The following is an 8,020-nucleotide window of genomic DNA, read 5'->3' on the forward strand; positions in this document are numbered from 1 at the left end:
GTTGGGTTGCTGCTGGGGCACTGTGGGCCCTGAATCTGGTTCACCCGCACCCTGGACCCAGAGAGGAGGGAGGAGGGAGCCGGTGGGCGTCCAGGTCCTGGGGGCTGGGCCTGCAGGCGGGGTCTCGCAATCTGTACCCTTCAGGGGATGTTGGAGAGCCAGCTGGTTTTAGCCCAATCCTTGCAGGCCAGGCCGAGGGACCCCACCGGTGCACAAATCCGTGCACCAGGCCTCTAGTATACACACACACACACACACACACACACACACACACACACACACGGGAGAGGCCTCCTGGGCGGCCCGTGTGCCCTGGGTCTGGCCCCGCGTCACGCTGTGTGGCCAGGCCTCACTCCACGCAGCCCCAGCAGGAGGAGGACCAGGCCGTGTGCGCGGAGGAAAAGGCCGTTGGTGGGGGTGGGGGAAGCTTCTGGGGTGACTCTCTCTCCAGCCCCCAGGACACCAGGGCAAGGCCGGGAGCAGGGAGACAGCGGCTGGTCTCTGACACCCCCACGCCCACGCCTCCCAGGTCCTCTGGAGAAGTCCCCTCCCCTGGACCCTGTGGCTGCGGCTGGCTGCGACCCAGGACACGGTGGGAATGGCACCGCTGGCCTTCCCAGGCCGGGCCACCCCCGAGGCCGCGTGCTGAGACCGCCACGCTGCGGGGAGGCCCACGCCAGCCACAGGGAGAGGCCACGCACAGTGACACGCCCAGCCAGCCATGAAGCTGAGGCCCCGGACCCGGGCGGAGAAGCCAAGCTGACGCCATCCCACGGAGCCTTCAGAATATTCCGGCCCCAACCGCCCCTGCCCATGGCTGCAGAGAGACGGACCGGGAGAGCTGCCCGCCCAGCAGGGCACCACTCGGGTGGGAGGAGGCCATCAATGGCTCCACACCACGGAATTCTGGGAGCTTTTTAGAGGCAACACGCAACACGGGGACAAATCTCACGGCCCCGTGGCCAGCCCCACCTGGGCGGTCCCTCCTGGGCCATAGTCCCCCCCCACTTCACCCCCCCCGCCCCACCTTGTACCAGCGCCTGGGGAGGCCGAGGCCACACTGGGAGGGGGGTCCTTGGGCCCACATGGAGGGAGGGTGGGGACTTGTTGGGGGAGGGCAGAGCGGACGACGGGCCAGGCCAGGTCCCGCACCCCAGGAGCCCAGAGGGCAGGGCCTCGCTCTGCCTTACTCCTTCCAGAGCTTTCTCTGTTCTTTTTAAAAAAATACATTTTATTGGTTTTTTACAGAGAGGAAGGGAGAGGGATAGAGAGTTAGAAACATCGATCAGCCGCCTCCTGCACACCCCCCCCCACTGGGGATGTGCCCGCAACCAAGGTCCATGCCCTTGACCGGAATCGAACCTGGGACCCTTCAGTCCGCAGGCCGACGCTCTGTCCACTGAGCCACACGGGTCAGGACGAGCTTTCTCTTTTCAATGTTTATTGACTTCAGAGGGGACGGGAGAGGGAGAAACGTCGATGATGAGAACCAGGGATCGGTGCCTCCTGCACGCCCCTCCCTCCGGCTTCAACCCCTGGGCCACGCGGGCGGGCACGGCCTCCTCGTTCCCCGCCACGAGGCTCCCGGGAGGGGCCACTCTGCCTCCCGGGGCTGCCCCACCCCGCACCCCCGGACACCCATCCCGGGGCTGCCCCACCCCGCACCCCCGGACACCCATCCCGGGGCTGCGGGGGCCGTGGGAGGCCTCCGCTCGGCGGCGCGTCCTCTCCGGCCCCGCCCGCCCCGCCCGTCCGCCCGCTCCTGCCCGGCGCGCACCCGCTGTGGCCGCCGCGCCCGGGACCCCCGCGCGGCCCGGGAGCGCCCCGACCGGGTGACGTGGGCCGGGCCGCAGCCCCCGCCCCGCAGCCGCTCCCGGTGCCGGCCGCCAGGTGAGCCGCCCGCCGCCGCCGCCGCCCCTTCCGCGGCGCCCGCCCCGCCCACAGCGCGGAGCCCCGCCCACTCCCGGCGCCCGCCCCGCCCACAGCGCGGAGCCCCGCCCACTCCTGGCGCCCGCCCCGCCCACAGCGCGGAGCCCCGCCCACTCCCGGCGCCCGCCCCGCCCCGGCCTCGCGGGTGGGGGCTCGGGGTCCCAGCCCCGTGGGGGCCCGCAGGGACGCCTCCTGGAGGCGGTGGGGTCCCGGGAAGAGGAGGCGGGAGGCTGACGGGCACTGACGGCCTCAGGTGGGCTTCCTCCCCCCGCCTCCGGGTCTCCCCCGTGGGGCCTCCCACCCGAGGGACTTGGAGGGCGGGACCACGCTCCCCCCCGCCCCCCCGGGGCTGGGGCGCCTCGCAGGCCACCAGGAAGCATCTGTGGGTGAGCGGGGTGCCGCCTCCCCCTCCCGTGTCCAGCCGGTGGCCGCCTCCTGCCGCCCCTCCAGGACCTGCTGTGTCCACTCAGGTCCCCACCGTTACCTGCAGCTCCGCCTGCCCCGGCCGGCTGCCCTCTCACACAGCACAGTGACCCCGGGAACCCCCAATGGAGCCCAGCCCGAGAGAGGCCCCCGCACCCCACTTTCCCTGTTGCCGGGCTCCCCGGGGCTCCATTCCCACCGGTGGGTGCTGGTGACCAGAGCCGAGCTGTGCGGCCACGCCGAGCTGGGCACAGGCTGGGGGCCAGGCCACTGGGCGGGGCAGTGCCCGCCGGCCGGAGCTCCTACAGCCTTTGGCCCTGAGCCGCCCTGGCCAAGGCGCGCTGTGGACAGACAGACGGACCGGACAGGGCACCCCTGGGGCTCTGACGGGGAGGGGACTGTGTGCGGGCCTCAGAAGAGGAGCCAGGTTGGGCCCACCAGCTGGCCGGGGCCCGGAGGGGGGCCCTGAGCGTGGCAGCCTCAGACCTGCCCTGCACCCGCCTCGGCTGGACCTAAAGGTCTGACGGACGTTTTGATCTTGAGCCGAGGGTCTCTGAGACCCACACGGGACACGCCCTGAGGGAGGCGGGCACGGCAGGCCCCGGCGCACGGCAGGCCCGCGCACACGGCAGGCCCGCGCACACGGCAGGCCCGCGCACACGGCAGGCCCGCGCACACGGCAGGCGGCTCCGGGGTGGCCGATGGCAGGCAGGCCCAGGCTTGCTCCGGGGGCGGTGCCTGAGGACAGCCTCCCGGGCAGCCGGCCGCACACACAGGGCACCGTCCTCCCTGCCCTTTGGGACCAAGGCGGCCCCACCCTCCGGACACCTCTGCCTCCGGCCAGCTCAGACCCAGACCCAGGCCGTGCTGCTGGGACCACCTGCGGCCCCGACTGTGACGGTCCCCCCCGTGAGACCCCCTCCTGTGAGCCCCCCTGTGAGGGCCCCTGTCTGTGAGCCCCCTCTGTGAGGGTCCCCCTGTGAGCCCCCCCTGTGAGGCCCCCCCCCCCCCCGGAATGCCCTGTCCTTTCTGTGTGGCGTCACCTCCAGAATTTCTCCTGAAACTCCCCCCCCCCCCCGGCCCCGCGCCTGCACTTCCTGTGTCTCGTGCTCAGGACCAAGTCCATTTCGTGGCTGGACAGAGCCCAGTGGTGGGGCCAGCAGTTCCCGGGGCCTCTGGGCTGGCCCAGTGAGTGAGGGGCTGGTGCTGGGCAGCCACAGGGCAGGGCCCCAAGTGCCCAGGGTCCAGCCTGACCCACAGGGTGCCGGGGGAGGGTGCTGGGCCAGGTGGGATGTCCATCTCACCTACTGGTGTCCCGCCGGCAGGATTCTGGAAAGCTTCGACCCTCCGCCTGCTAGGACCCCGTTAGTGTCCGTTCTGCCTCCCCCAGCAGGCTCAGCCCAGACCCTGCCCACACGGCCTCCAGCGTGCAGCGTGCCCCCCAGGGTCCTGGCCGCCCTTGGGGCAGGGTGTCCAGGGCGGGGGGGAGGGTGCCCAGGGCGGGGGGGAGGGTGCCCAGGGCGGGGGGCAGGGTGCCCAGGGTGGGGGTGCAGGGTGCCCAGGGCGGGGGGGAGGGTGCCCAGGGTGGGGGGGCAGGGCGGGAAGGGGTTGTCCACCATCCGGTCACCATCCTTGAATCCCCGTGTCCTGTGTGTGACCCCCACCCTGCCCGGGGGCCACCCTACCCCGCTGCTCCTGGGGTCGTGCTCTCTCAGGAGCCTGGCCTGCCCTCCTGCCCCCCCGCTTGTCCAGTGCCTGAGGGACCTTCAGCCATGGGAACCTGGTCTCCGCTTGGCCCCTGGGGCCCTGCCTGCCCTGCCCCTGGTCCCACCCGCACTTGGTGCCACCGTGCACCTCCGCCGCTCCTGGGCGTCACCGTGCGGGTGCCCGTGCTGGGCCTGGATGCTCTCAGGCTGTCCCTGACCCCTGCCCAGCCCCCTGCGGGCGCTCGGCTCCGATGGGCCAGCCTGGGCGTGGGCCTCCGTGGTCGGGGCCGGTGCCGGCTCTTCTGGCCTCGGCTCTCAGAGGGCCTGCACCGCGGGGCGGCCGTGCCCACCCTGACCGCCGCCCGCCTCTTCCAGAACGGCACCCAGAGGTCGTGGGACTTCATGAAGATGCACGACAGGTGAGGGCCCAGCCCAGCTCCTCTGATGCCCAGGGGGACCCTCCTCTGCGTCTGTGTCCCCCACGAACACCCCCACTCTCCCTTCGCTGAGGGCCACCCCGTGGGACTGAGAGGAGCTGTCTGGGGGCCTGGCTCCTGACCCTGGCGTGTGGGCTGGACGGTGTGACGTGGCCACAGGAGTGGTCAGCAGGCAGCAGGGGCCCCATGTCCTGTCAGTCACCGGCCCCCACCTTCCAAACGTGTCTCCCCCACGCCGCTGCCCCTCCTGCCAGCGGGGTCCTCGCCCGAATGTGTGACCTGGCCGCTCTGGCCCTGCCTGGGCCTCACTCTCCCCATCTGAGCAAGGGACCCATTTTCCCCACGCTGCCGGGGAGAGGAGGGCGGCTGGGAATGCTGGGAACGGGGCCCCCAGGGAGGCGAGACGAGGGGTGCTTCTGTACTGAGCTCCGTCCCCGCCCCCCCGCAGTGTGACCATTCTCCTGGTCAACGCTTCCCATGGAGCCCGGTGCTGCTGGAGCAATTCGGCCAGGTGAGGCCGGGTGAGGCCGGGGGTGAGGCCCAAGGTGAGGCCAGGGGTGAGGCCGGGGGTGAGGCCGGGGGTGAGGCCGGGGGTGAGGCCGGGTGAGGCCAGGTGAGGCCGGGGGTGAGGCCGGGGTGAGGCCGGGGGTGAGGCCCGGGGGTGAGGCCCGGGGTGAGGCCTGGGGGTGAGGCCCGGGGTGAGGCCGGGGGTGAGGCCCGGGGATGAGGCCGGGGGTGAGGCCCGGGGTGAGGCCAGGTGAGGCCGGGGGTGAGGCCAGGTGAGGCCAGGGGTGAGGCCGGGGGTGAGGCCGGGGGTGAGGCCAGGTGAGGCCCGGGGGTGAGGCCCGGGGGTGAGGCCCGGGGTGAGGCCCGGGGTGAGGCCGGGGGTGAGGCCCGGGGTGAGGCCGGGGGTGAGGCCGGGGGTGAGGCCCGGGGGTGAGGCCCGGGGGTGAGGCCGGGGGTGAGGCCCGGGGTGAGGCCGGGGGTGAGACCCGGGGTGAGGCCGGGGGTGAGACCGGGGGTGAGGCCGGGGGTGAGGCCCGGGGTGAGGCCGGGGGTGAGGCCGGGGGTGAGGCCCAGGGTGAGGCCGGGGGTGAGGCCGGGGGTGAGGCCGGGGGTGAGGCCCGGGGTGAGGCCGGGGGTGAGGCCCGGGGTGAGGCCCGGGGTGAGGCCCGGGGTGAGGCCGGGGGTGAGGCCGGGGGTGAGGCCCAGGGCGGGGAGCTGGCCCAGTGGTCTAGGGTTAGGACGCAGATGTGGGGAGGCTCCGGGGAAACAGGCCTGGGAGGGGTCTGGCTAAGGAGGTGGCCTCCGTGCGGCCGTGACCCTGCTCTGCCTCCCCACCCGGGTGTGTACGTGAGCCAGGTGGAGCGCCGCTTCCCGGGTTCCTGGTGACGGTGAACGCGGACAGGCCGCGGGCGGTGTCCGTGGAACTGCCAGGCTCGGCGGGCGATGCAGGAGCTGTGTGCGGGCGTCGTGGACTGGCCGGGGCTGTGCCGGGGGACGTGGCTGCAGGGAGGCCTTGGGAAAGGGTCGCTACCTCCTGTCCTCAGAGGGGCCGTCCGCGTCGCCACCTACAGGTGAGGGGGCCGGGCCCGCGGGGCCAGGGAGGGGCGCTGGGGGGGGCACAGGCGGCCTGCGGGCAGTGAGCGCCCGGTCCGCAGGGGTATGCAAGCCAGGCAGTGCCTGCCCCCTTGTTCTCACCGTGGGGTGGGGGGAGGTGGGGTGGAACCCACCCAGAGGGTGACCCAGGCCGGAACCTGGGGTCTGGGAGCCGGTTCGGGGGCAGGCTGGGCCCATGCGCCTGCCCTGCGGCCCCCAGCCCTGTGGGGCGGCCTCGGGGGCAGCTGCTGCCGACAGATGCCTCCACTTCCTGTGGGATTAAGGATGGGGCCCTGGGGGTGGGGGTGAGTCACAGAGCTGCTCTGACAGGGGCTCAGGAAGGAGGGGAAGGCTGTGTCCTGGGCAGGGGGACGAGGTGTGGCCTGGACGCCGGACTTCAGGGAGGCCTGGGGCGGGAGGGCCTCAGTGCCCTGAGCTCACTGGGCTGGCGCCTTCTCCGGAGGCAGGGCCCGCACCCCGAGGGCTCTACCTCCCAGCCCAGTGCAGGGCGCACCGTGGTGGGCTGGGCCCCCCGCCCCAGCTTCAGCGGCCCCCGGCCTCCGGGGGGTTGGAGGTGGGCCACAGGGCCCTCCGTGTTACACGGGATGGAGGGTTTGGGGTTCCGTGCCAGGGGCTGGCTGTCTGGGTGTGAGGGGCCTCAGTCCATGCTCTGCGGTGGCCTCCGTGCGGCCCGCCAGCGGCTACGTTCCCCTGAGCCTGCTGGGGGCCGGGAGAGGCCAGGGGCCTGCCCTGAGGTAGGGGCTGGTTCGGGGGGTGGGCCAGGAGGAAGGCAGGTGGGGGTGTCCTGGAGGGGTTCCCTCCCGGGAGGTAAGCCTGGTGGGCGTCCTGACAGAAGGGCTCCAGAGCGAGGCCTCCGGGCTGTGCCCGATCCCGAGGGTGCTGGGGAGCCAGGGGAGGCTGTGGACGGGGAGCAGCCTGCTCAGATTGCATTTCGGGGCTGAGGGGGGCTGAGGGGGGCTGTGGGGAGCAGGATTGAAGTGGGGCTCGCGTGCAGGTCAGGCCGGTGTCCCGTGGGCCTCCCGAGGCCGGACACACAGCAGGGCGGGTGGTGAGGCGGCCGCTCACCTGCCAGTCCCCGGTGACAGGTCCCAGGCCTTCGCCAGGTCCGCCGGCGGGGAATGGCTGAGTGGGGGGGAGGCGGTGCCCGGCCTGGCTGGGCATGCTCAGAGGCCACGCCCGTCTCGTCAGCCGGAGGAAGCAGACTGGAACCCACAGACGGGCTTCCATCAAAGGCGGCTGTGCCGCCGGCGGAAAGGCCGCCAGGAAGGGTCTGAGGGAGATAAGGGGATGGAGGGCAGGGGAAGCAGCTGGGCGAGGTCAGTGCGGGGCCCTCCTGGAGGCGGGGCGAGGCGGCCGCGGTCCCGCTCCCTGCCCCGTGTGCCGCCGCTGACCTGGGTCCCCCTTACCCCCCAGACATCCCCCCTGACACCCCTTCTCCCCCTGCGCGCCGTTACGGCCTCGCTCCCCCGTTCTGGGATCCAGACTGGCCCGTGCACCGCCCTGTCCTCGCAGCCAGCAGTCCCCGCGCTGCCCGCTCCCACCCCCGCCCCCGCCGCCCGGGCCACTGCCTTCGGCGCTGGTCTCCCTCCTGGGGGCCGGTACCCCCTTCTGGCCGCCACCCATCGAGAATGGAACCCTCCTGCTCCTCTCGGGGCGAGGGCCCTTGGGCGTGGGCTTGGGCTGCCCCGGCACCTGCTGCCCCCGCCTGGTGCCCTGCAGGGGGAGCCCTCCCAGGCCCACGCCCCGAGGTGGCTGGTGTGGCCCTGGTTGCAGCACACACCTCAGCAGCCGGGGGCGGGGGGGGGGGGGGGACTGGGGGCTACGTCCACCGCCCGCTGGGAAGGAGGCCCTGGCCGAGGGCCCGGCGTGGACAGGCCGGGAGGGGCGGTGCCCCGGACAGTCCTG

The 8,020-nt window shown here is 73.1% G+C and overlaps 1 long non-coding RNA gene across 1 annotated transcript; it reads left to right on the forward strand.

The window, feature by feature from the left end:
• The first annotated feature begins 4,430 nt into the window (after window positions 1–4,430).
• LOC129149084 (uncharacterized) lies at window positions 4,431–5,904 on the forward strand. The gene is made up of 3 exons (XR_008556018.1): window positions 4,431–4,477; window positions 4,944–5,006; window positions 5,858–5,904. It is a non-coding gene; the product is annotated as an uncharacterized LOC129149084 (long non-coding RNA).
• The last annotated feature ends 2,116 nt before the right edge of the window (window positions 5,905–8,020 follow it).

The sequence above is a fragment of the Eptesicus fuscus genome, chromosome 5 (genome assembly GCF_027574615.1).
Source record: "Eptesicus fuscus isolate TK198812 chromosome 5, DD_ASM_mEF_20220401, whole genome shotgun sequence".
NCBI classification, from domain to species: Eukaryota; Metazoa; Chordata; class Mammalia; order Chiroptera; family Vespertilionidae; genus Eptesicus; species Eptesicus fuscus.